The 23,879-nt window shown below is 43.6% G+C and overlaps 1 protein-coding gene across 1 annotated transcript in view; it reads left to right on the forward strand.

Moving 5' to 3' along the window:
* The first annotated feature begins 498 nt into the window (after positions 1-498).
* Positions 499-23,879, forward strand: part of CNOT6 (CCR4-NOT transcription complex subunit 6) — a 50,215-nt gene continuing 26,834 nt past the window's right edge. The window contains exon 1 of the mRNA XM_065408905.1: positions 499-575. The gene's annotated coding sequence lies outside the window, so the exon portion shown is untranslated. The remainder of the gene's footprint in view (positions 576-23,879) is intronic.

Consider the following 23,879-nt stretch of genomic DNA (forward strand, 5'->3'; position numbering starts at 1 on the left):
GCCCTCCCCAATGCACAGATCCCTGCCTCCAGACCCTCTCCCCCCCCATAATTCCCCCAAACCTTGCAGCCCCTCCCACGAGCCCCCCCCCTCTAATCCCCCTCCAGACCCTCCCATCAGCCCTCCCCTTCAGACCCCACAGGCCCCGCCGCGCCCCCCACTTCCCTCCCTCGGAATCTGCTGCGGTCCGGCCCGTTTCGCTCCGGGACAAGCACCGAGCGCGGCGCAGGCCCGCAGCGGTCTTCCACCATTCGCGGCGGCCGCGGGGCTGGAGGCGGGACGCTGCGCTCGGCCAGGCCCAGCAACGCCGCGCGACTCGGCGCGAGGCTTCTTTCGCGCAGCCAATGGCGCGTGGTGCGCGGTGAGTGTGGGCGGCCTCAGCGGGCGGAGATGCTGGGGGGAGGCGGCGGCCTGCCCGCTGCCGCCATGATGCTTGTTTGCTTTCAATGCGTGTGAGGGGAAGGGGGAGGAGGCGGGGGGGAAGCTGCTCTCCCGTCCGGCCCGCGGCAGGAAACAAAGAGCCAGGCAGGCAGCGGAGAGAGGGCGGCGGGGAGACGGGGATGCTGCAGTCACAGGTACGGGGAGGAGCGGGGGTAGCGACTCCCGCCTCTGTGGGTACCCCCGGGCCTCACCTCGAGGGGGGGCTCTTGTTCTGGGAGTCGGGCAGAGGATGGGGGGGGGCGGGAAGGAAGGAGCGAGTATTATTACTCCGGAGAGGGTATTATTGCGCTTGTGGGGAAGGGAAGGGAGCGAGTACTGTTGCTTTGAGGGGGCAAGGGGCGGGTATTATCGCTCTGGGAGAATGGAGGTGGGGAGACGCATTACTGCTCCGGGGGGCGGAGAGACGGGCGCCCCTGTGTTGGGGGTAAAAGGGATGGGAGGACCCCGGGTGGGTGTAGTATTGGCCTGGGAGGTGTGGGCAGAGACTGGCTCATTGGTTTGGAGGTGCGCTTGGGTTGGGGGGTATTGTTAGGGAAGTTGTGGGGGGTAATATTGTTCGGGGGGGGGAACTATTGCTCTGGGGGAGGGTGGATGGTAGTATTGCTCGGGGGCCTGGGAAGTAGTAGTGATCTGAGTTGGGGGTGTTACTCTCTCAGAGGAAGTATTAACGCTTTGTGGGTGCTAGCTGGAAAAAATGGGGAATGTTTTTGCTCTGAGGAGCAGGGGGTTGTATGGGTACTCTTAAGTGGTGGGGAGTTTAGGCTGGGAAGGGGTATTCCTCTCACAGGGCTGAGTGAGGAGAGGGGATGTCATTATAGAGGGGAAGGAAGGGTGGAGAAGCATTAGAGTATTGCTTGAAGCTGGGGGGAGGCTCTCAAGGAACGGGGCTTGAGTGGGTTGTTGCTTTGAGAAACTCTGGTAGGAAATGGGGCTTTTACAAGAGGAATTAGATTGAAGATTTATCCTCATAATAAGAGAGAGGAGAGGAAAGGGGCCGCCTTACCTCAGTAGCTTATTGTACTCCATATTTATTTGCATTTAGAAAGCAATTATACTACTTTAGGGTGGATTTGCAGTGAGAGGAAAGAGGGGGGCTTCTTTCAGAGGCAGTAGGCTTATTATTCTCTTTTCAAAGGCTTATATGCATTGAGAAAGCAATTAAGAGGCAGTGACAATGGACTTGAAATTAGTATAATGGCATCTGGAAGTTTAAGCGTTTTTCCTGTGTAATTGAGTTTAAAATAATTAAACATACAGAGGGAAATGACATCAGTCTGATAATTGTCCATCTACAGTCAGACCACAATTTTCCATCAGTCTCCCCCTCTGCATTGAGAGACTTTAATTCAGTTAAGCTGATGTATTCTTTTTGTAAGTCTTGTTTTATGAACAAACAAAACTGGCTTGTAAACAGAATCTGTTTTCTGCTTGAGAGAAGCTTACACTTGCATTTGCTGCTGATGGTCTAAAACTGAGGCCTAGTTGGCAGGGAGGCCACAGCAGCAACTGCTTAGATCTGTCTGAAATAGAAAGGAAAGTGTGTTAGAGGATGATTGACAACCTTGCTGTCCAATGCAATGAGTGGGGAGGGCAGGACTTGTGGTGACATGCAGGTAAGTGGCTGGGCCAAGGAGACTGTGGGACACACACACATGTAGGGGGTAAACAGAGAGGAATTTGGATACTTATCTCTCAGGGTTACTCCAAAGACAAGTTTATGCAATATGTTTACATGAAGAGATGTGTGCATATCTTTAATAATGGAAATTATAATAATATCCAACTGATTGGGTTACTAAGCTCTTGAGCAAGCAATTACTTCTGTAATTGGTGGTTTGGGGGGAGGGATTGCTATTACATTTGTCAGACTCTGGGACAAACATGCAGGGAGTAAGCAGTTGTGAACTAGATGCAAGACCTATTTTGTCTGCTCTACATGCTCTTAAATGTGAAGAATTTTAAGTTGCTATGTGTCCAACTGGCGAGGTTAGCACAACTTTTACAGGGCAACTCCTCATATTTTGCCCCAAATTTAGATTTTAGAAACAAGCTTTTATATAACCTGACCAATAATGTCTCTACAGATTTAAAAAAAAAAAACCCTTCCTTATGAAACTGGCTCCATTGTCCCATCCACACTTCATATAGGGGGAAAAAATCAGAAAAATGGCTTACGTTTTCTTTTGATCTAAACTATTAGTATTGCTTGAATATGACTCTCTAGAGAAACAGCTGATTTATAACTAGTTATGGCTCTTCAGTTGTCCTTTGTTTAGTTTCAGGGGGTTATTTTATTTATCTGGATTTCACTGTTATGGGTAACAGATTCAAAATTCTAAGGATTACGGAATACCTGTGATAATTGTCTGGTTTTAAGTGTGAAGGTTTGCAAGTATTGACTGGTAATTTTATTGTATCTTGCATTTTTTTTCATCCTAGAGCAGGTCTCGTAATTGGGAATTTATCAACATTTCCACTGGGGTAATTTTACAGGATTATCTGCCCTGTGTTCTTCCTGCTGGTTCATCTGGACTCTGTGGAGTTTGCTGCTAGCAATGAAGCCTTCTGTGGGGGTTTATTCACGCTATTACTGAAATGGAGCCATTCGCATTTGGATTAACGCTTTATTCACTTTCCACTTGAATCGCTTGGATCAGTCCATTTATAAAAAGGAGACTACTATGCATCTTTTTTCTGTTTGCATATTGAAGTTGAACTTGGTGCATCCTTGATGTGTTCAGGCTGTTTACTTTGCTTGAATGTTAGAGGAAGAACTGAAATATAAAGATAGATGAGACTATAATACTGCATGGGCAGGTAACTACTTTTGGTATTTTATATTTTCAGATCTTTTCTTTTTAAAAAAAATAATAATGTAGTGTCCCCAAGTTTGAAGAAGTCTTGTTAAACTGGGTTCACAGTGGTAAATGTTGGAAATAAAAATATTGAGATCAGGATATTCTAGAAGTGAGCAAGAAGAGAACTATTAGTAAACCCGGTGTATTGTTTATAATGGAGAAAGCTGCTTTGAAAACGAGAAGAAATGCTTCCAAGGTTACAAGATTTACAAATAATTGTGCACCTCACCACAAAAAAGTTTAACATCCCTCTAAGGCTATGTCTACACAGCACTTTCATGGTAAAACTTTTATTGCTCAGGGGTGTGGGGAAAAAACCGCATGCCTGACCGACAAAAGTTTTACAGACAAAAAGTGCCGGTGTGGACAGTGCTTTGTTGGTGGGAGACACTCTCCTGCCGACAAAGCTACCGCCCCTCGTTTTGGGTGGTTTTGTTTTGTTTTGTTGGCAAGCACTGCTATCACTTTATAAGACACTACCATATATATAAAACTCCAGCCGCACAACCTTCTACTTCCAAACCCAAGAAGGTGAGGATTTTTGTTCATAGTGCAACATGCATTATCATCATAATGCCTAGGATTCCCACTCATGAAGCAGAACCCCATTGTTCTAGGTTCTGTAAAAACACAAGCCAAAGATAGTCCCTGCCCCCAAAATGTTGTGTGCTGTTTGCTCTGTTTTTTCTGCCAGCAAAATATTGTAATTTACAAGAACTCTGTTCATCTTGTCATGTAATTTTGGTGATACAAGTGAATCATTGGTAACGACATTCCTGGTCCAGACAGCCACACTAATTAACTGTGGGTTACGTGTGGATCATATATGGATCACATATTTGTGAAGGAAGACTCCATTTTTTCTTTAGAGTCTAGGATTGTATACACAATACCCATTACATAAGTCATTGCTATCCCCATAGATTTCCTTTGCTCCTTACAATTTTTTGTTGTTGACAAATGTTATGTTAATACTCAAAGGTAACCATTTGTAATGAAAATACTTTAAGCCTTAAAACCTGATGAGAATAGCCTTGTAGTTAAGGCAGCAGACTGACTCCCAAGATCTGGGTTTCATTCATAGTTCTGCCATAGACAGAGGTTATACCTTGCCTGGGTCACATAGTGTTTTTTTTTATTTTTAACTTGAGAATAAATTACACATTCCACAAGGGAGTTCTTAGGCTAGATTCAATAATGCCTGTAAAGTCTTTTGACATGGAACCTGCTATGTAATTTTGAAAGTTTAATAGTAAAGTACACAGAGTAGACTCAAATTGACCCTCTGCAGTGTTTAGTCTGGCTCTACCTGACATACTGTTTTGCATTCCTTCCCCTAATCCAGTTTTGGTGCATCAGACTTGGAGGTGTGATCATTGTATAGATATCATAAGTCATAGCATTTATTGTAAGGTCCCATATTTGACTAACAAGAATTTTAGTTGACTAACAAGAATTTTAGTTATAAGTTAGGGACGCATAGGTTGGAAGTGACGGAGGAGGAGAAGGACCTCGGAGTCCTGGTTGATCGCAGGATGACTATGAGTCGGCAATGTGACGTGGCTGTGAAAAAAGCTAATGCGATTTTGGGATGCATTAGGCGAGGTATTTCTAGTAGGGACAGGGAGGTGCTGCTTCCGTTATACAAGGCGCTGGTGAGACCTCATTTGGAGTACTGTGTGCAGTTCTGGTCTCCTATGTTTAAAAAGGATGAACTCAAACTGGAACGGGTACAGAGAAGGGCCACTAGGATGATCCGAGGAATGGAAAACCTTTCCTATGAAAGGAGACTCGAGGAGCTCGGTTTGTTTAGCCTAACCAAAAGAAGGCTGAGGGGGGATATGATTGCTCTCTTTAAATATATCAAAGGGATTAATACCAAGGAGGGAGAGGAATTATTTCAGCTCAGTAGTAATGTGGACACGAGAACGAATGGATATAAACTGGCCGTGGGGAAGTTTAGGCTTGAAATTAGACGAAGGTTTCTAACCGTCAGAGGGGTGAAATTTTGGAACAGCCTTCTGAGGGAAACGGTGGGGGCGAAAGACCTCTCTGGCTTCAAGATTAGGCTTGATAAGTTTATGGAGGGAATGGTTTGATGGGATAACGTGATTTAAGTCAATTAGGCATTAACGTGCCATCGCGGGTAAAATGAAGGTCCGGCTGTAGAATCTTGCCTGTATGCTCGGGGTTCTGCTGATCGCCATATTTGGGGTCGGGAAGGAATTTTCCTCCAGGGTAGATTGGCAGAGGCCCTGGAGGTTTTTCGCCTTCCTCCGCAGCATAGGGCAGGGGTCGCAGGCTGGAAGATTCTGTTGTGGGTGGGTCAGCTTTTGTGGCCTGCATCATGCGGGAGGTCAGACTAGATGACCATATTGGTCCCTTCTGACCTTAAAGTCTATGAGTCTATGAGTGATCATTGTATAGATATCATAAGTCATAGCATTTATTGTAAGGTCCCATATTTTAATTAGGCTATAAAAGTCCACTTATTCTGGAAAGTTGGCATGTATTTGTGTGTACACACACACAGTTTCCATGTTAAGTGAATTTCTGCAATTGAGTTAAAGCCTTGAAAATGTATGAAATGCATAGACAGAGGTCGCTCATCAAAAGCTGTTAAGATGCTTTAAGCTTGCAGTTTTAAGGGATTAATAATTGTAACTCCAAAATAGCTTTGATTTTTTTTTTTTTTTTTTTTTTTTAAATTTGGCAACTGCCAGAGAGAGGTCTGCAGGATAGCTTTTTTTTTTTTTTTTTTTTTTTTAATTACTCATAGCTCAACTCTCCCTTTTGTAAAACTGCTGCATAAATGGCTGTCCAAGAGCGTGGGATTTGGTGGAGCTGTCAAGAAGGGACCAGGCAGTGGCCAAGAAAGATTAAAAAAAAATGTAAACAGCAGTGAGAGGCGTTGGAGAAGAAATGCTTGCCCTGTTGGAACGGAGCTTATGCTGTAAGAGAGATTAGGAGCTCTGCAGAATAGGTTCCTTCTCTGGCTGTGGAGATCCTAAGGTTTGGGTGAGAGAGGTTCCCCAATAGGCACCCTAGGAGCTCCACTTGAGAGGAGCTAGGCCAGCATGGCACTTCTATGCATCTTTGTTTTAGCAGCTAGCGAAGTTCCTGACTTGCAGAGTTTCCAAGCTCAGTATGAGAGAGTTCTTCAGGACAACAGGAACCTTCCTACTTCAAGCTTGCTCCAGTGGGTTTTGACTTCTAACAGCCCTCTTACTGCAGCATCTCAAATTCCCTCCCTCCCTCAACGCCTTCCTCTGCTGTCACTAGGGGAAAGAGGGGATTAACAGCAGAGGGGTTTATAGAATGTGCTAAGTTAGTCTGAAGTAGGGTTTATGGCATCAGGTTGCTGATGTGGAAGGGGTTATTTACTGTGCTGCACCATGCCACAATACCAGGACCTTGCTGCATATCATAATTTAGATTTAATGTGTAGTATATTAAAAAATCTTTTAGTCTTACTACTTTGGATACTTTGATATAAACTAATGACTAATGTGCTGATCTTGCAAGTTGATCTGACTTCAGTGGAACTCTACAAATGGAAGGATCTGCATAAGCAGATCAGCTTGCAGAATCAGGGCTAATGCACTACATTTTAAGAACTGACTGGTATTCATGAACAGACTTTCTTCCATACGTTTGAGACCTCTACAAAGATTGGAAGGCCTGAAGCTAAACCAAAACAAAACTAGGTCTGACTGTATACAACATTATCTGCATTGTCTGCCAGGGTAAGTGGGTAACCACAGTAGCAGCTCCATAGCTAAGGGTACGTCTTCACTTACATCCGGGTCCGGATGTAAGCAATCGATTTTCTGAGTTCGATTTATCGCGTCTGGTTAAGACGCGATAAATCGATCCCGGATCGATCCCGGAAGTGCCCCGGATCGATCCCGGAAGTGCTCGCCTTCGACGCTGGTACTCCAGCTCGGCGAGCGGAGTACGCAGCATCGACGGGGGAGCCTTCCTGCCGCGTCTGGACCGCGGTAACTTCGGACTAAGGTACTTCGAATTCAGCTACGTTATTAACGTAGCTGAATTTGCGTACCTTAGTCCGAAGTGGGGGGGTTAGTGTAGACCAGCCCTAAGATTAAGACATTGTTTGTGCCCAACTTTGACCATTAATGTCCATTTACCTGTCGTTAGAAAGTTTTGCAAATGTTGTATTATGCTAGGGAAGGCTATTTTAGGAAAGTTTGAGATTACTCAAACTTTTAAAAATTTTTGGTTGTTTACAGTTTGAAAGTTTTTCTAACATTTTGCCTACTCAAACAGGTTGGCTTAAAGACAAATTATGGCACGTGCTTATTCTTATAGAAAACTTGCTCACAGACCTAATTTTTTTTATTTGAGAGTTCATGAAACCTGCAGTGGTTTAATTTTTGTTTATTCAGTAATTCTGCATGAGAAAACTGTAATCTATTAGTTACTGTGCAGGAGGAAGCTCTGACTTGACCTAAGAGAAGGTTCATGTGGACTCAAAGTAAGATCTAATAAGATAGCACTGCCTGGATTTCTAGTGCTGTAGTTTGGAACATAACGAAATCCATAAATAAGACAATACTTTTAGGGATGTTTAACTGGGTGTGGAACTCAATGTTTAAAGTAAGGAAGTAAAAATAATCACAGTATACCACGGTGCTAGCTTCATGGTTTTAGCCTGTTGTGCTGCCAGCTTCAAGCAGTGATACTATGGTTAGAATGTTACCTATTTCATTACCGCTAATGCATTTTAATAACGAAGTGGGTATTCACCCACGAAAGCTTATGCTCCAATACGTCTGTTAGTCTATAAGGTGCCACAGGACTCTTTGTCGCTATTTAAAAATGAAGAACATCTAATATCTAGCATGGCTTATAATGGAATGTTATGACCAGCCTCAGCCAGGGGAACACGTGACCCTTTTCACACCAGTGAGGGGGCAGATAAGAGCTAGGCTTTGTTCATGCTTAAAACTTGTATCAGCATATCTATGTCGGTCAGGGATGTGAAAAAACCACACCCGTAACCGACATAGCTATGCCAGCAAAACTGTCAGTGTAGATGCAGCTATGCCAAGAGAAAAATGCTTTTCTTGACACACAGCTCATGTCATTGGGGGAGGTGGTATTCCTACATTGACAGAAAAAGTCAGCTGTGTCAACATAGCTGTGCCGCCAGAGTCTCTGGATTGTAGACAGCCATAGAAGCTTGGTGCTTCTAAGTCATGTTTTGAAATTTTGTGTGGCTTTTCCATGTATCTTAGTTCAGTGGTTCTCAAACTAGGGCTGCCGCTTGTTCAGGGAAAGCCCCTGGTGAGCCGGGCTGGTTTGTTTACTAGCTGGTTTGTCCACAGGTTCGGCCGATCGCGGCTCCCACTGTCCGCTCCAGGCCAATGCGGGCTGCAGGAAGCAGCGCGGGCCGAGGGACATGCTGGCCGCCCTTCCTGCAGCCCCTATTGGCCTGGAGCGGCGAAGTGCAGCCAGTGGGAGCCGCGATCAGCCGAACCTGTGGACGCGGCAGGTAAACAAACCGGCCCGGCCCGCCAGGGGCTTTCCCTGAACAAGCGGCGGCCTTAGTTTGAGAACCACTGTCTTCGTTGATAAACCCTGGCTGACTGAAAGGGAAGTCTCACTGTTTACTGGGGACGATGGCACAGTATTTGCTCCCTATTTCAAGAAATCATGTTTTCATTGAATTTTGCAATTTGCAGCTCAGATGCTATACTTTACCTTATAAATGTGTAATAATTTTCTGTATTCTTGAGGTGTTTTGAAAACATTACATATTTAGTTTGATATATGGCAAATACACCAGCTTTTCAGTAATTTTTATAGTAAAGTATTCTTAGTACATAAGCTAAATATATATTTACATGAGGTTTTAATGCCTCCCAAGAAGCTGTTCTGGTTCAGTGGCTGTATTATAGGCCTGTACATAGTATTAAACTGAGTATAAGCCACTGATTTAAGAACTGAAATTACAGCAAAGTAGACTTAAGCATCTTGGTAGGGCCAGCCCAGCAGTCTAGTTGCATTGCACTGCATACCCTTTTGTTGGAATATCCTGAACGCGAGAGAGAGAGCTTGGTTTCACAATTCTTGAAAGTATGGGAAGTGGAGTGGCCCCTCTATCTCCAGGTAGTTGAGCAGTGGTGTCTAGTTCAGGAAGGAGCATGTTCACCCCAAGTAGGATCATTACAACACAAGGCTTTAGGGGAGGGTTGTGAAAGTTGGGGTATTCCAGGGATTCTCTACCTCGCCTTGCCTCAACCATAGAGAATCAAAAATAATGCAATGAAGCCTTTTAAACTTCTAGTTTTGGGCTTATTTTCTAGAATAGTTGTGTGCATTTTGTGGCAGAATAAAAGCATTAGTATAACGTTGATATTTTTTAAATCTGTTTTGCAGCACTCCTAGTGTTCAGCCATAAGTGGCTTCTAATCTGGACTTGACTGGGAGCATTGCAAAGTTGATGACAGGGGGTGCAAATCCAGAGCAGTGTGAAATTTCCTTACTTTTTTCTGGCAAGTTTTTACCGGTAAATATTTTGTATACTGGAAGCCTTACTACTGTAAGCTAACTCTTTAAAGGATTAGATGTGAAGGGGTACAATTTCTTCATTCAGGTGATGCACTGGACAGATCGCTCATGTAGTTTAGTGCACATTGGCCACTGAAGAGTCAGTTTGTACATTTACAGAATTCATTAGATGCACAACCATCAAGAGACATCCTTTTCCATGTTCAGATCATACGCAAAACATATGTAAAGTATTTGCAAGGTTCATGTTTTCAAGGAATGAGTTAGAGGCTTATTGATCTACTTTGAGATCTGGATCATCTGTGACCACCCTGATCCCTTGTATCAGTATATGGCTGTTTTTCTCAAATAGCAGTTGGTGGCTAGGCAGACAGGGTGTCAGCCTCTTGACTATTTCTATAATTTGAAATGCCGTTGGTTTTAGTGTTAATATATTTTCTATTTGTCTGTGGCATCTGACGAACATATAGGCCAGGGGTGGCCAAATTGTGGCTCATGAGCTGTATGCAGCTCTTTCACAGTTAAAGTGCAGCTCCCGGAGCCCTCCATACCCACCATTCTCCACCTACCAGACTGGGGGCAGAGCTCAGAGCTTCTGCCCTGCGGCAGATCCGTATGGCTAGGGGCTTGGAGAGGCAGAGGCAAACAGCTGGGAGCTGCGGGGAGGGGTCTCTGCTTTAGCTCCTTGGGGAGAGGCAGCAGCAAAAGCAGATGAAGCCCCGAGCCCAGGCAGGCACCTCCCATTGGGCTGAAGCCCTGAGACCCTCCTCCCTGCAGGGCTGAAGCCCCAAGCCCTGGCAGGTTTTCCCCAGCTCTCGAACTTCTGAAGACTGTCATATGCGGCTCGGAGGGTCAGTAAGTTTGGCCACCCCGATATAGGCCTTTATGTAGGTATCTATTTATAACTATTTAGGGATTTGTACTTACGAAGATGAGCTGCTTTATGGCCAAATTCTGAACTCCTTACTCAGGCAAATTCCCATTGAACCTATTGGCAATTTAGCTGAGTAATAACTGAGTGCCTATTTTTGCCACCCTTAATCCAAAGTTGTACCTTACTCCAAAGGTGATCCCAGTGAAATGCAATGTTAGCAGAGTCAGGCTGTGTGTGACAACCTCAGACTTTGGCTGTTAATAGGAAGAATTTAGTTTTATAGATGCATAAAGGGTACATACAATAAGGGGTCTTGGCATTTAAATGCCAAATATAGTGCATGTATACTAACTATGATTAACTTGATTGGGTAGGGATAGAGTTATTCAATACTCAGCCCAAATATAAATGGAATATATGGAGATAACATATTGATTTTTATATGGACTAATTGATTTCTACTCAGGCCATCTCATTTGACAGTCTAAAGAATAAGAACTGGTATTGCAGTCAAGTTGTGGAATTGCCATTATAAGCAACCTTTTTCACACAGCTTTTTCAAATGATTTCCAGCTTTTAATTCTCATGTTTAGTCTCAAATATGCATTTTTTCTTTTGTTTTGTTTTTTGAAGTTTCAGAAAAATCTGTTCAGCTGTTTGAATTATTGTAAGAAAAAAATATTTTGCACACTTAAGACTATGAATTTTATGCAGGGACTGTATCTTCCTATATTTTTCTACAATACCTACCACAAGTGGGGGCTCTGATCATGACTGGGGCTTACTTGCACTCCACAATAAAAATATTAAAATAATAAATCAATACAACTTCAAAATTTCAGGTATTTTTCATATACAACAGCTTTAACTATCAGCATCATTATATATACCATTGCTGAAAATTAAGACTCGTATAGCTACTCTAATCATCTAGGCTACACCTACGCTGAGCTGAGAACATTTGGAAATAGTATTGAAACTCATTAAATGTTGTCCAGGGTAAATAGGAGGAAAATTGTATGAGAATCATGATTAAGGACTCAAGGCTAGAATATTGTGTTGGAAACATGTTTAAAAACAATGCGGTAGTCTAGGGGCTCCAAATTAATATTGGCTGACCAGACCCTATCATTATTAACTATGGTTGCTTCCATACTCTTCCTGGCCCAGCGCAGATAGGTCCTTAGAATACATTGAAACTTGCTGCATAACACTAAGAATCCAGAGTATCTTAGACTTTTTAGGTCAAACAGCTTTGTATAAGCAAATGCATCTGGCAGCTCACAGGGAGATGGGCACAAATGGCTCCTTGGCTATGTCTACGCTGAAGACCTAACCTGTTAGTTATTACCCTGAATCCTCTTTACACCAGGTGGGCTGTACCGGGCAGGCATGTGGTATGCCAGGAGAATACCTCCAGCATAGTAATGTTCTATGCCCAGCTGCAGAGCTGGCTTCTTCAGCTATGTGCTACTTCTGCAACAGCCCCAGGTGAAGGGGATGTTCTGAGGTGGAGCAGAGGGAGGACTGATCAAGAAGGGAGGTGGAATGGCTGAAGCTCTTCTTCACCCTGCAGAGCCCCACTGGGGCTATTTAAGCTGGGGCACAACTTGGCTGCTGTAGTCCGATCTGGGGGCAAAACTGGCTCACAGCCATTGAATAGGAAAGGTGAAAACTGGCCTGTCCTGGCACCAGTGAAACCATATTGAATAAATTAGGAGTTTTTCAGAACTTCCAGGCTTCAGAGATTTTATCTTTTAGTTTGTGAAACTCTAAAATGCATCTTGTTCCTTTTAAAGGAAAATGATGGCTCTAGAGCCTTTTTTGGGGAAAAGGCAAGACTTTTTTTCCAATTGTAGAGTTTGTATTCTGGATTTTTGTATTGAAGGAAACTACTCAAATTTAAAATGGAAAATTGGCAGGGTGTTCCCTGCAGGCTTGATTTTATTAAGAATAGGCTCTGTATTTGCCTTCCCACAGAAGGCCTTTAAAGATAAAGGTGACTCAAAGGCACCAGGGAGATATACAAACCTAATAGGGAACATAGCATTCTCTGGAGGAATGAATTGTGGACTAGAGGCCATTTTTAATATGGATCTGATTGGATTCTGAGTGTATCAGACTTTATGAAACCTGCTGAATAAGGCTTAAAGTTGTGCTGAGTAAGCAGAACTCGTCCCCCATTGAAAACAGCCTAGGCTTATGCTAAGAAAAGGTTTTTTGGGCCTTTCAACATAGAGCTGGACTCTGTGGCTTTCATTTGGTGCTGAAGGCTCATTGCAGCTGACTTCAGTTAGATTTTAAGTACTTTACAGAATTTGTTACAAATCTTTAAGAATCTTTACTTTGGAAAGAAATTAGCTACATAACCTATTTTTATGTAATTGTAAGGAAGTATGTAAATTTTAGAGTAGAAAAATCAAATCACTAGTTTTACATAACTAATCATATTCTAAACTTGTTCGCAAGAAACAAGGATGATAGATTCCTTTAGGATTTTGCATTTGTATGTCATTATTAACTCTTAATGCAGTGATGTATGTGAATATAAATTATTGCACTGGGGTATGTCTACACTACAAGTGCTACAGTGGCAGTGCTGTAACGTAGATACCTGCTACAGCGAGGAAAGGGTTTTCTCCATTGCTGTAGTGAATCCACCCCTTCAGGAGAGAGTAGCTTGGTCAACAGAAGAATTCTTCCGTCAACCTTGCGGTGTGTATCCTGAAGCTTAACTACATCTCTCAATGGTGTGAATTTTTCATGTTCCCTAAGTGACACAGTTAGTTTGACCTAAGTTTTAGGTGTAGACCAGGCCTTGGTCAGCAAGAGGAGGAAGTACAGCTTGTTGTTTTGAATTGGTGGCCGTGTACAGTTCTAGTTTTGATACCATCCAATAGGGAGAAGGAGGAAGCATTACTGATGAAGTTATTAAATCTTAAGAGACCTTTAGATCTCACATTGCTAGGTAACAGAAAAATCTGTTTAAAAATTATCAGAAGGGATACCCTTGGACCACTGACCAGGTTTGTGTCAGATATACTTGACAGAAGATTCTTGAATAGATTATTCTGAGGTTTAAATTCCAAGTGGGATCAAAGGAATCTTGCATTTTCTCATACTTTGTGGTGGTTAAAAAATTCCTTATGGAAAAATCCTGTGGAGGCATCACACTTGTGCTGCTTCCATATGCTGCTTCAGTAGGGTCTATAGGAGCAGCCTTTGAGGTATAGAACATCCCTTATCAGGTCCTCTGACAGATCCTCCAGCTTTAAAATTCAATTCCCCTTTCTTAAAACTTCCATCACAGCCCATAACAAATCCCACTTGAGTTCCTCTTTCACCCTGTTATTTCATAAGTGAATGTTCGCTAGCATGGGATTGAGCCTGCCTTTCTCTTCTGGCAGGCTTAGTTTATTTGGTGAAGAACTCTTGGTCTTAAATGTGCCCCAACTTTGTGTGTCAGCTTCTGCACTCCTACTTTTAGGACAGGGACTTTGCCTCTATCCATGATTCTGCCGCAATATGATCCTGTGCTTCTGTATTGGGCATGTAATAATTCTTTTCTTCAATTGGCCAACTTGCCTCATAGCACAGGCCCTCTTCTGAATTAACCCTGTGCCTAGATTTTTTTCCCTTAAGGCAGCCATTTCAGCCTCCAGGGTATCCAATTTAGGAGGGTTCCAGTATGAAGCTTAGTCAGCTCCTTCTCGTGCAGAAACCACTACTGCTCACCGTTCTCTTCCTTTACTCTGAGATGGACCAGTGGCTTCTCCCTTAACACGGCTTGTGTCAAAACTTTATCGCTCGAGGAGCATGTTTCTTTGAGCTCCTGCAAGCCCACAAAACCAACTGGAACGTGAGTCAGTTTACCAGCCTTCTCAGTTTTTTTTCTGTACTCTGTGCAACAGAACCAGTTGTTAAGTCACAGGTAATAAGAGGGCAAACCTACCTATGTGCTCCATATGTCTACAGTCATAATACCAACAGCTGAGCCCCAGGTCTTGTTGCACTGAATAACTGTCTCTCTTTTTGCTGCTTGCAAGACCCCCATCAGATGTCACTGCTGCTTCTTGAGCACTGCCAATCACCTCTGCAGATCTCTCAACTCAGGAATTGGTATTCCAGGAACAATGGTTGGCTCTGCCTGGTACTAAATTCTCTGGAATACCCTCTCCATAGCTCCCCTCTGTTCCACAGGTAATATCGTCTTGTTTTCCACACCTGACATTAAATGTGAACCAAACCAGTGGACTCTCATTGGCTTAGAAAGGTTTGGCAGGTGATTGCTCAAGCTCTTCGGCAGACGATTGCTATGCATAGCCAGGTCACAAAGCTGACATGGCCCTCCATCTACGCCCCCAGTGTCCACCCCTTCTCTTCTCCCTGCACTGGACTCCTTCAGAACAGCACTTTTTTTGGTCCTATCACACCCTTCTTTGGCCTCTTTAGCAGTGGCATCGTTTCCTTCTACAACCCTCTTTCAGTAGGGGTGCATACACTCAGCAGGCAGCTGCCAGCAATAGCCTCTTTCCTCTCCCATGACTCCTTTTTATCCCCCAGCATGCCCCACTTCTGATCACTTGATTCCTTGTCAGGTGACTTTACTCATTGCCTTGACTTGGAGGCAAGCCAAAACTAGCATAGGTGCAGCTGAGCTCTTAACAAGACAACTCACCCTGTGATGACTCCACTGAAACTAGTCACCAAAAAGTATCTAATGGCCTCTTCCTGGCTTTAGCTCAGAACCAGTACTTTCCATCATCATCCTTCTCGACCTGTCAGCCACCTTTGACAGAATCTACCACACGCTTATTTATGATATCTTGTTCTTGCTTGGCTACTGTGACTTAGTCCTCACCTGGTTCTGTTACCTCTCTAATGGTTCCTTCAATGTATCTTTTGGAGGATCCTTTCCAACCCCCTAAAATTCAGTGGGAATTTTGTCCAAAGAGCATCATCTTTGGTCACCTGTTCTTCTCCCCCTGCACCTTGACTCTGCGCAATATGATCTGCAAACACAAGATCAACTATAATCTCTATGCTGATGACTCACAGATCTACCTCTCTACTCCAGACCTTTCGCCTTCTGTCTAAACTAAAATCTCAGCCTGTTTCCCTGGCATGTCCTTGTGGCTGTCCAGCCATCATCTTAATCACAACGTGGGCAAAACGGAACTCCTATTCTTTCCCCCAAAGTCCTCTGCTTCTTTCCCTCGTCTCTCAATCACTCTGGATAATACCACCATGGTCCCTGTCACTCAGGTCCATAATCCAAGTGTCATCTTCAACTCAGCCCTCTCCAGATCCTTATCCAAGCTTCGTCTAAATCTTTCCAATTCTTTCTGCATAACATCTCTAAAATATGGCCTTTCCTATCCATCTGCACAGCTGAAACTCTTGTACAGATTGTCATAATCTCTTGTCTCGATTATGGTAACAGCCTCTATTCGATCCTTGACAAATGCAGTTTTGTTCTGCTCAAATCCATTCAAAATACTGCTGCACAGATAACTTTCCTAGCTTGTTGCTTTGACCATGTCACCGCTCTCTTTGCATTCCCCCACTGGCTTCCCTTTCTACCTTGCATCAAATATAAGTTACTTGTCTTCACTTTTAAGGCCCATTACCCAATCCCCAGGCTACTTATCATAACTCACATGCTACTTAAATGTCAACTTCCTCCTCCAATCAGCCAGTGATGCCATCTGTCATCACCCACTTCTTTAATTTTCAGAAGAGACCATTACGCTTTCTCCCATGCTGTCCACCATGCTTGGGAGGAGCTCCCTTTAAACATCCACAGAACTACCCTGTTGTCCTTTAAATCCCTCCTTAAAACTCTCCTTTGCTGTGATGCCTACAAAATACTTGACAATGATTAGCTAATTTGCTGTGACCACTGCCTAGCATGCTGGCCAGTATTGTTTCATTATTTCCTTGTGCTGGTCTGCATTGAACTGTTGCATCTTGTCATTCCTTTGGCCTGGTCCCCACTAAGCCCCCACTTCAGACTAAGGTACGCAAATTCAGCTACGTTAATAACGTAGCTGAATTCGAAGTACCTTAGTCCGAACTTACCGCGGGTCCAGACGCGGCAGGCAGGCTCCCCCGTCGATGCCGCGTACTCCTCTCGCCGAGCTGGAGTACCGGCGTCGACGGCGAGCACTTCCGGGATCGATCTGGTTTAGACGCGATAAATCGATCCCAGAACATCGATTGCCTGCCGCCGGACCCTCCGGTAAGTGTAGACGTACCCTTAGATTGCAAGCCCCCTGGTGAAGGGCTGTCTTTTTGTTCTTTGTTTATACAGTGTCTATCATGGGGGTCCTGGTTCATGACCAGGGGTCTTGGATGCTACCATAGTAGCCATAAATATAACATTCTGCACATTTTAGGCATCTGTAACATTTAATTCTCATGTTTACATTTTCTGGATTGCATTATCTGTTTTCTGCTTTTAATATATTAGTGTATTGTAAATTTGGGGTGATTTCTGTTAATATTGTTTAAACCATCCCAATCATATCGTATCCTCAATTTGTCTCTGAGCATACTTACTAGCAGAATCCCTCATGAGATGAGTTTTTAGTACAGAACTTGTCAGAATCATTTTAACTATTACATTCCCATGAAGTGATTCCATGGTGGGATCAGATATTACAAGCAAACAGTAGTTGGCTGCTTTAGAATATATGGATGGGGAAGACTCAGCTGCATCTAAAATTGAATTTTATTGATGAATTATAAACTGAAAATTTGATTTCACTGGACTTTCGTACACAAACTTATCATAGGAAATAATGCTTTTGTTGACTGATTCATTGGGTTAAAACTATGCTGCTTAGAGTTCCAGTATTGACAACCCTTCTACAGTTAATTTACTGATGAAAAATTACCAGTTCTTAGCTATTTAATACTGTGGGGTTGGATTCCCTAAAGGGTTGTGCCCCTACAAATGCACTAGTGATGCAGAGAGCTTCTGCAGGGAATGAAAAAAGAAAAGAACAAGACAGTGGAGATTAACTGGCAAGAAATTTTTACTTTTTCATGTCATTTGTCCATTTCTCTCTGATAACTGTCCATTGCTCTTCAGTAGCAGACTCATCTACAAATGCTTACTATCAATATGTAACCACAAAAAATATTGGTATATTAAGAGCAATTTACAGGAACTGCTGCTGCCTCGGGAAACTTTTGAAAAACATATTACTAGCAATATATACTTGAGCTGTTTCTAATAGGAATTTTTGTTCTTGTATTTGAAGCTACAAGCCTTTAACATCACATTTGATTGTAGAAAAGATTGCTTTGTTGCAAATAGAGAATTCTGACTTAACTGCTTTACATTTTTTTTCTTTATCCCTAAGAATAAGACAAAAGGATAAAATATACACATTTTCGGTAATAAGTGTTAATGGGTCTTTATGGACTTGCTGTTGCCATACAGTATGTGGTTCGCCACAGAAAATCAGCTACTTGTAGAGTACTGCAAATAAAAATAAAAAATATTGAACTGCTAATACTAAACAACAACATTTTGATTACTAATATAATACTCAACAGAGACTTGCAGAGGATTTTTATAACAAATATTTGTCCCTTTTTGAATCTTTATAGTTGAGGCCTGGGAGATTTGTTTGGTTTTCAAAAGTGTTTTTGTTTGTTTTGTATCTTGGAAATACCAGTAGTAATCAGATCTGTTCCTCCCTGGTTTTGCTGGAGCACTTTTTTCTAGAGGTCTTGGGTATTTTGAAATAACACCTTGGTGGAAGGAATGGTCACATTGAATCTTTAAGTGCTAATCAGCCATTAGTCTTACAGCTATTGACAAAAACAAAATTGAGTTGTCTGACTAAACTTCTCCATCTCTTAACTGCTCAACTTTCATCCTCTTGTAGTGTTTCACTAGTTTTCAAGTAACCAGAATCTTCCAGAGTAGAAAAGACCAGGATTTATAATGTGTGATGGGACAGATAGGCCCTACACTGGCAAGGAGAGGGTTAAGGAGAGCTTATGAACCCAGTTGGCCTCACCCTGCTACACCTGCATCAAATGTCAGGCATGGAGCGGGGAGTTAAAAGTAGGAGACCTAGCCCAGTTGCAGACCAGAGACTGAGCTAGCTTGCTGGCCGGATAAGCCCCTGTTAGAACGGATGACCAGACCGTGGGGGATTGGCAGAAGCTCAGACTGTTTGAAGATAAACCCTGAGTAGAAGGGTGGGGTCCCTTGGATGACTCTGTTTTGGGTTGTGGTTCTTGAATTCCTTTGGAACTTAACACCCTGGAAGCGATGGGACTGAAGTGTGAGTTGTCCAGAGGGCCAAAGCACTGCTATCTTGAACTGCATGGACACAGTCAGGTACCTGCAGAGACCCACAGCTGGGTGAGTTGTGCCCTGACAGGCCACAAGGGGATGCTGCACTTGCAACTCGTCACAAATGTAAACAACCAGCAGAAACTTGACAGAAACCTTTCAGGTCTTTATACCATCATAAAGCAGCTCAAACAGAAAAAAACAAAGCACATTTTCCTTTTTGCAAGTCATCTTTAAGGGTGTGCTGTCTTTAGCTTCTGTTGTTACATATGTGGAGTTTCTAAAAGTGAGTTCAGTAAGCCAAGCTTCTTTCTACTTACTTTCTGTTAGACACCTTTTCAGTAAAAGCAATGAATATTGGCAAATCTTCACCTTCGAAGCAGGTCGATAGCCTTTTTATTCAAAAATACGTCTATTTTTATACCTCAGACATACTTTACAACCTATTACAATACAATTGAAATGTTCCACTGACTACATAGTAACATGTCAGCAGAATATTCTAACTCAGTGTAATCTCTATTGAATATTTTTTTCCCAATGGAAATGTCTTTCATTTGCTTTAAAGAACCTTATCCCAATATAGGCAGCAAAACATGAGATGCTAGCATTAAAACTAAAAGGGAATATTGTCACACTTTTTTTTTTACTCAAATCAGACTTGTAAAATGGTTAAGCTGGTATGGAAAGTCATTCAGATACATTGCCCAATTTTTTAAAAAAGCTATAAAATAAAACCACATTATTGATTAGAAATTTTAAAATAGCCATTTTTATTAAGACCCATAAACTCTTACTAGATCTGCTGCTGGTAATTAAAATTCTATTTCTGGTGCTGTGCTGACATTAGAGATGCTGGTAAACAAAGGCAAGTTTAACTTATGACTGTGTTTTTAACACTTATTCTCAGAACAAAGGAGGAAATTAATTCTTGGCAAATGGAATATTACAAAATTGGGTTTGGAAACAAGTTGTTTTCAAACTTCTAAGAGAATATTGCAATTAAGAGTATGAAAGAGCCCTAGGTGACAGATGGGATTGGTAACAAGATATACAGGCTCTGTTTCTATGCTGCACCTGCCGAAGGAGCTGCTCAAAAAGAAGGGGGCAAAGAAGGATTTCTGCCATCTTTGTATCGTCCAAGATTCTGGACTGTTTCAGATGCTGAAATGGCCCCCCAGGCATAAGTTACAGCAACTTCCAGCAGCTCTAATTCACAGCAGCCCATGCTGAGCTGGCTGTGGTACAGCCTAGAGTTCCCATAATACAATGTCAGATTGGGTTCGGCCAATAGTACATTCTTCCTGTGCTGGTGCTTGAGAGATGGGCTGCTTATGATAGCCGTATGCTTTGATTGCACAGGGAGAATTCTCCCTGGCTTCTTACAGTGTACTAATGGCCCTTGTACACTGCTAGACATAGGGCTGGAATTGGGGACAGACCCTTTCCTGCAGTTTTTCCTTCCCTAAGTCACTGGTTTCAATTTGGCATAGTTTAGTTGTAAGCTAAAGCTGCCACGTGAGCTTTTTGTAGCTCATATGAAATGAGTTTCTGATCCCTTATTCTAGCACTTCATGGCTAGCCATTTACACTACAAACACAGTCCCTCAATAATTATTTGTTACACCCTTTTTGACCACCTCAACGGAAACAATTGAATGGATATGGAGAGTGTCAACCCTATAGGGAAGGGTTTGAGACATTGCAGGGCAGCAGAGTCTGTAGTGCAACTGTTCTGTGAATGGAATACACCTCTACCTCGATATAACGCGACCCGCTATAACACGAATTCGGATATAACGCAGTAAAGCAGTGCTCCGGGGGGGGCGGGGCTGCTTACTCCGGTGGATCAAAGCAAGTTCAGTATAACGCGGTTTCACCTATAATGCGGTAAGATTTTTTGGCTCCCGAGGACAGCGTTATATCGGGGTAGAGGTGTACATTAAGAATTTCAATCTCCAATATAGTCAAGCACCTTCCACAAACATTAATGGTCTAATTTTCAGAGGTGCTAAGAACCTGAGATTCTGAATTGACTTCGGTGAGAATTGCTAGAGTGAGCACTTTTGAAAAATCATGCCATAGATTCTGTCCAAGTAGATTAAACATTATATTATAGGAGGTGCAGGTAGTAATGCCTATAGTTAAAGTTGCCTGACACTTATCTTTATAAGACCTTCTTTTCAGTTGCTTAAAGTTTTGTTAAATGTTAACCATTCAGGCAGAAATGTTTAATGCTGGGTGTCTGCATTTGAAAAAAAACAAAAAAACGTAAGTATCAGCTGGTGCGGGGCCAGCTCCAGGCACCAGCTGAGCAAGCTCGTGCTTGGGGCGGCAGATTCTACGGGGCGGCATTCTGCCCAATCCTAGGGCGGCATGGCCGCTTTTTTTTTTTTTCCTGCTGATCCCCTGTAGGGGGCGGCGGCGCGCAGGAGGGGAGCGCCCTGCTAGGAGCGGGCTGTGCACTCTGTCTGCCCCAGCCGGTGCCAGGTCTGTAGCAAGCCCGGCAGGGCAGCCCGCGTCCTTCCCTCCCTGCTGACTGGAGTGGCGTGGAGCCCTCCCAGCAGGCGGCGCGGTGGTCGGGGCCGCGTGGCGAGTGCCCCGCTGAAGCCCTGGCCACCCCCCTTCTCTCTCTCCCCCCACTCCTTCCCCCTCCCCCCCCCCCCCCCCGCTAGCCGGGGCACGTCTGCAGCGCAGGGAGTCCCCCTGGCTCCGGCCGCCCCGCAGGTTTTTTGTTTTTTTTTCCCCCTCCTGCTTTGCCGCTCCGGCCGCGCCGCAGGTTGTTTTTTTTGTTTGTTTGTTTTTTGTTTTTTGCTTGGGGCGGCAAAAAAGCCAGAGCCGGCCCTGCCGGTGTGGCTGTCCCCAGGGCTGCCTGAGCAGCTGGCTCTGGGGCCAGCTGCTTGGGCCACCCTGGAGTCAGCCACACTGGTGGTGGCAGAAGTCATGGAGGTCTCATGGAATCCGTGACTTCCATGACAAATACTGAGCCCTAAGCATGATCCTGTTTGCCACCATACTGTGTATGAACCGTCCTGGAGCTGTAGGAGTTGAGCAAGTATTTCCCTGCAATTGCTCCTCCTGGCAGCCAGGAGCAGCTGTGGCATTGGACACCATAGCTGAAAGTAGACTTTCTTCTGTACCTGCAATGTTCCTCCTGTTGGTGCCCAGGCAGCAAAGAGAAATCAGCTTCTCTGGAATGGAAAGGAGTGAGAGAGTGGGTAGGGAAAGTTGCACAATCCAGAAGGGATCGGACCTGGGTTGTAGGGAACTGGATAGGAGCAGAAGGTGGGGAGACAGGAGCTGGGGGTTGGATAGGTGCAGTGGGAGATGGTATCCTTGTGTTCCAAGCCTGTCCCCAGTAGAGCAGGGTCTCCTCCTGAACCCAGAAGTCTTGTCTCTGATCTTGTTCCATCAGGAAATATTTGTAAAACCCGCTGGCAAAGTGTGTCTCATTCTCTTCTAGTGGCTGATCCTCAGAACATAACAGCCTGCTACTGGTACCAGATAGTCCATTAGTCAGTGCACATGGTGGAGCATGCTTTGGGGATGAATCAAGGTTTTGTAGTGAATGATGCTGTTTTCTGTAGTACCCCTGCCTCATTTATTTACAGAAATTGGAAGATACATAGTGAATGAGGCAGGATTACAGATAGAGAAAGGATGGGCTCATGATTAAGGAAGATGAGTGCCTTTCTGGAGAACTGGATTCTATTCCTGTCTCTGCCGTGGAGTTCCTATGTGATGTTGGGCAAGTCACTTAAACCTGACTTTTCACAGATGGCCACTAAATGTCTGATCTTCATTTTCTGGATGCCCAGTATGGTACAGCTGGTACCAAATTTGCAGATGTGCCAAGTGCTCACAGTTGTGTGTTGAATAGATTATTTTACCTTTAAAAATGCTGAGCACTCTGAAAAATCAGGCCCTAGGCATCTCAAGTTGAGCACCCAACATGACTGGACACTGACAATTTTGGCTTTAATCTCCATGACTCAGGTCCACAGCTGTAAAATGGGAATAAATAATATCACCCAGTTTCACCAGGGTGGTGTGAAGATAAATGGCTTAATACCTGTGAAGCGCCCAGATCCTACAGTCAACACATTAGGAGATTAGTAAAGTTGTATTCAGCGGAAGGTTTGGGTGGGATCTGTTTAGTAAAACCTGGGGCCACGCACTGAAGGATGACAAAAAAAATATTAAAAATTGAACTGCCCCTTCACAGATTGAGGCAGGGTGCGATGGTTCTCGGGGTACTCAGGAGGATTCACTGTGAATCACCCCTGCTTCCAGCAAGGAGTCTGTGTGGTTGCTGGATGTCAGCTACCTGACACCACCAGCATTTCAGCCACTCAGCTCTCTCCTCTGGATAATGTCTGTCCTAACTTCACCTTGTAGGTTAACAATAACTGCACTCTAATCCCTTTGAATTGCATCCCTGTGATATCCAGCCCCTGACAGTGGCTACTCAGAAATTTCAGAGGCTCTGCGTCCAAAGGTGCAGTGTACTGTACCCAGTTTTACCTTAAACCACACAGCAATTGTGAGCACGTAAATAAACCTGTTGTTTTAGTATAAGAGCGAATAAAGATTTAACTAGAAGTGAAAGAAAATGAATGGAAAAGCTTTCAGTACAAAATCATAGGATGCAAACCTGGGTCTACACTTATCAATAGTTACCTTTCCTATATACTAAAGTGGGTTTCCCCCCACAAGTTTAGTCTTTTGCAGAGCTAGCTGGTTTCACAAGAACCAAGACCCGAATGTTCATAAAAGCAGCCAGGTTCCCCTAAATGTTTCCTTAGTGACAGGATCTAGAGTGCTTCTCTTCCTTCTGTGTTATACTGCAAAT

This window comes from Emys orbicularis, chromosome 8 (assembly GCF_028017835.1).
Source record: "Emys orbicularis isolate rEmyOrb1 chromosome 8, rEmyOrb1.hap1, whole genome shotgun sequence".
Taxonomy (NCBI): domain Eukaryota; kingdom Metazoa; phylum Chordata; order Testudines; family Emydidae; genus Emys; species Emys orbicularis.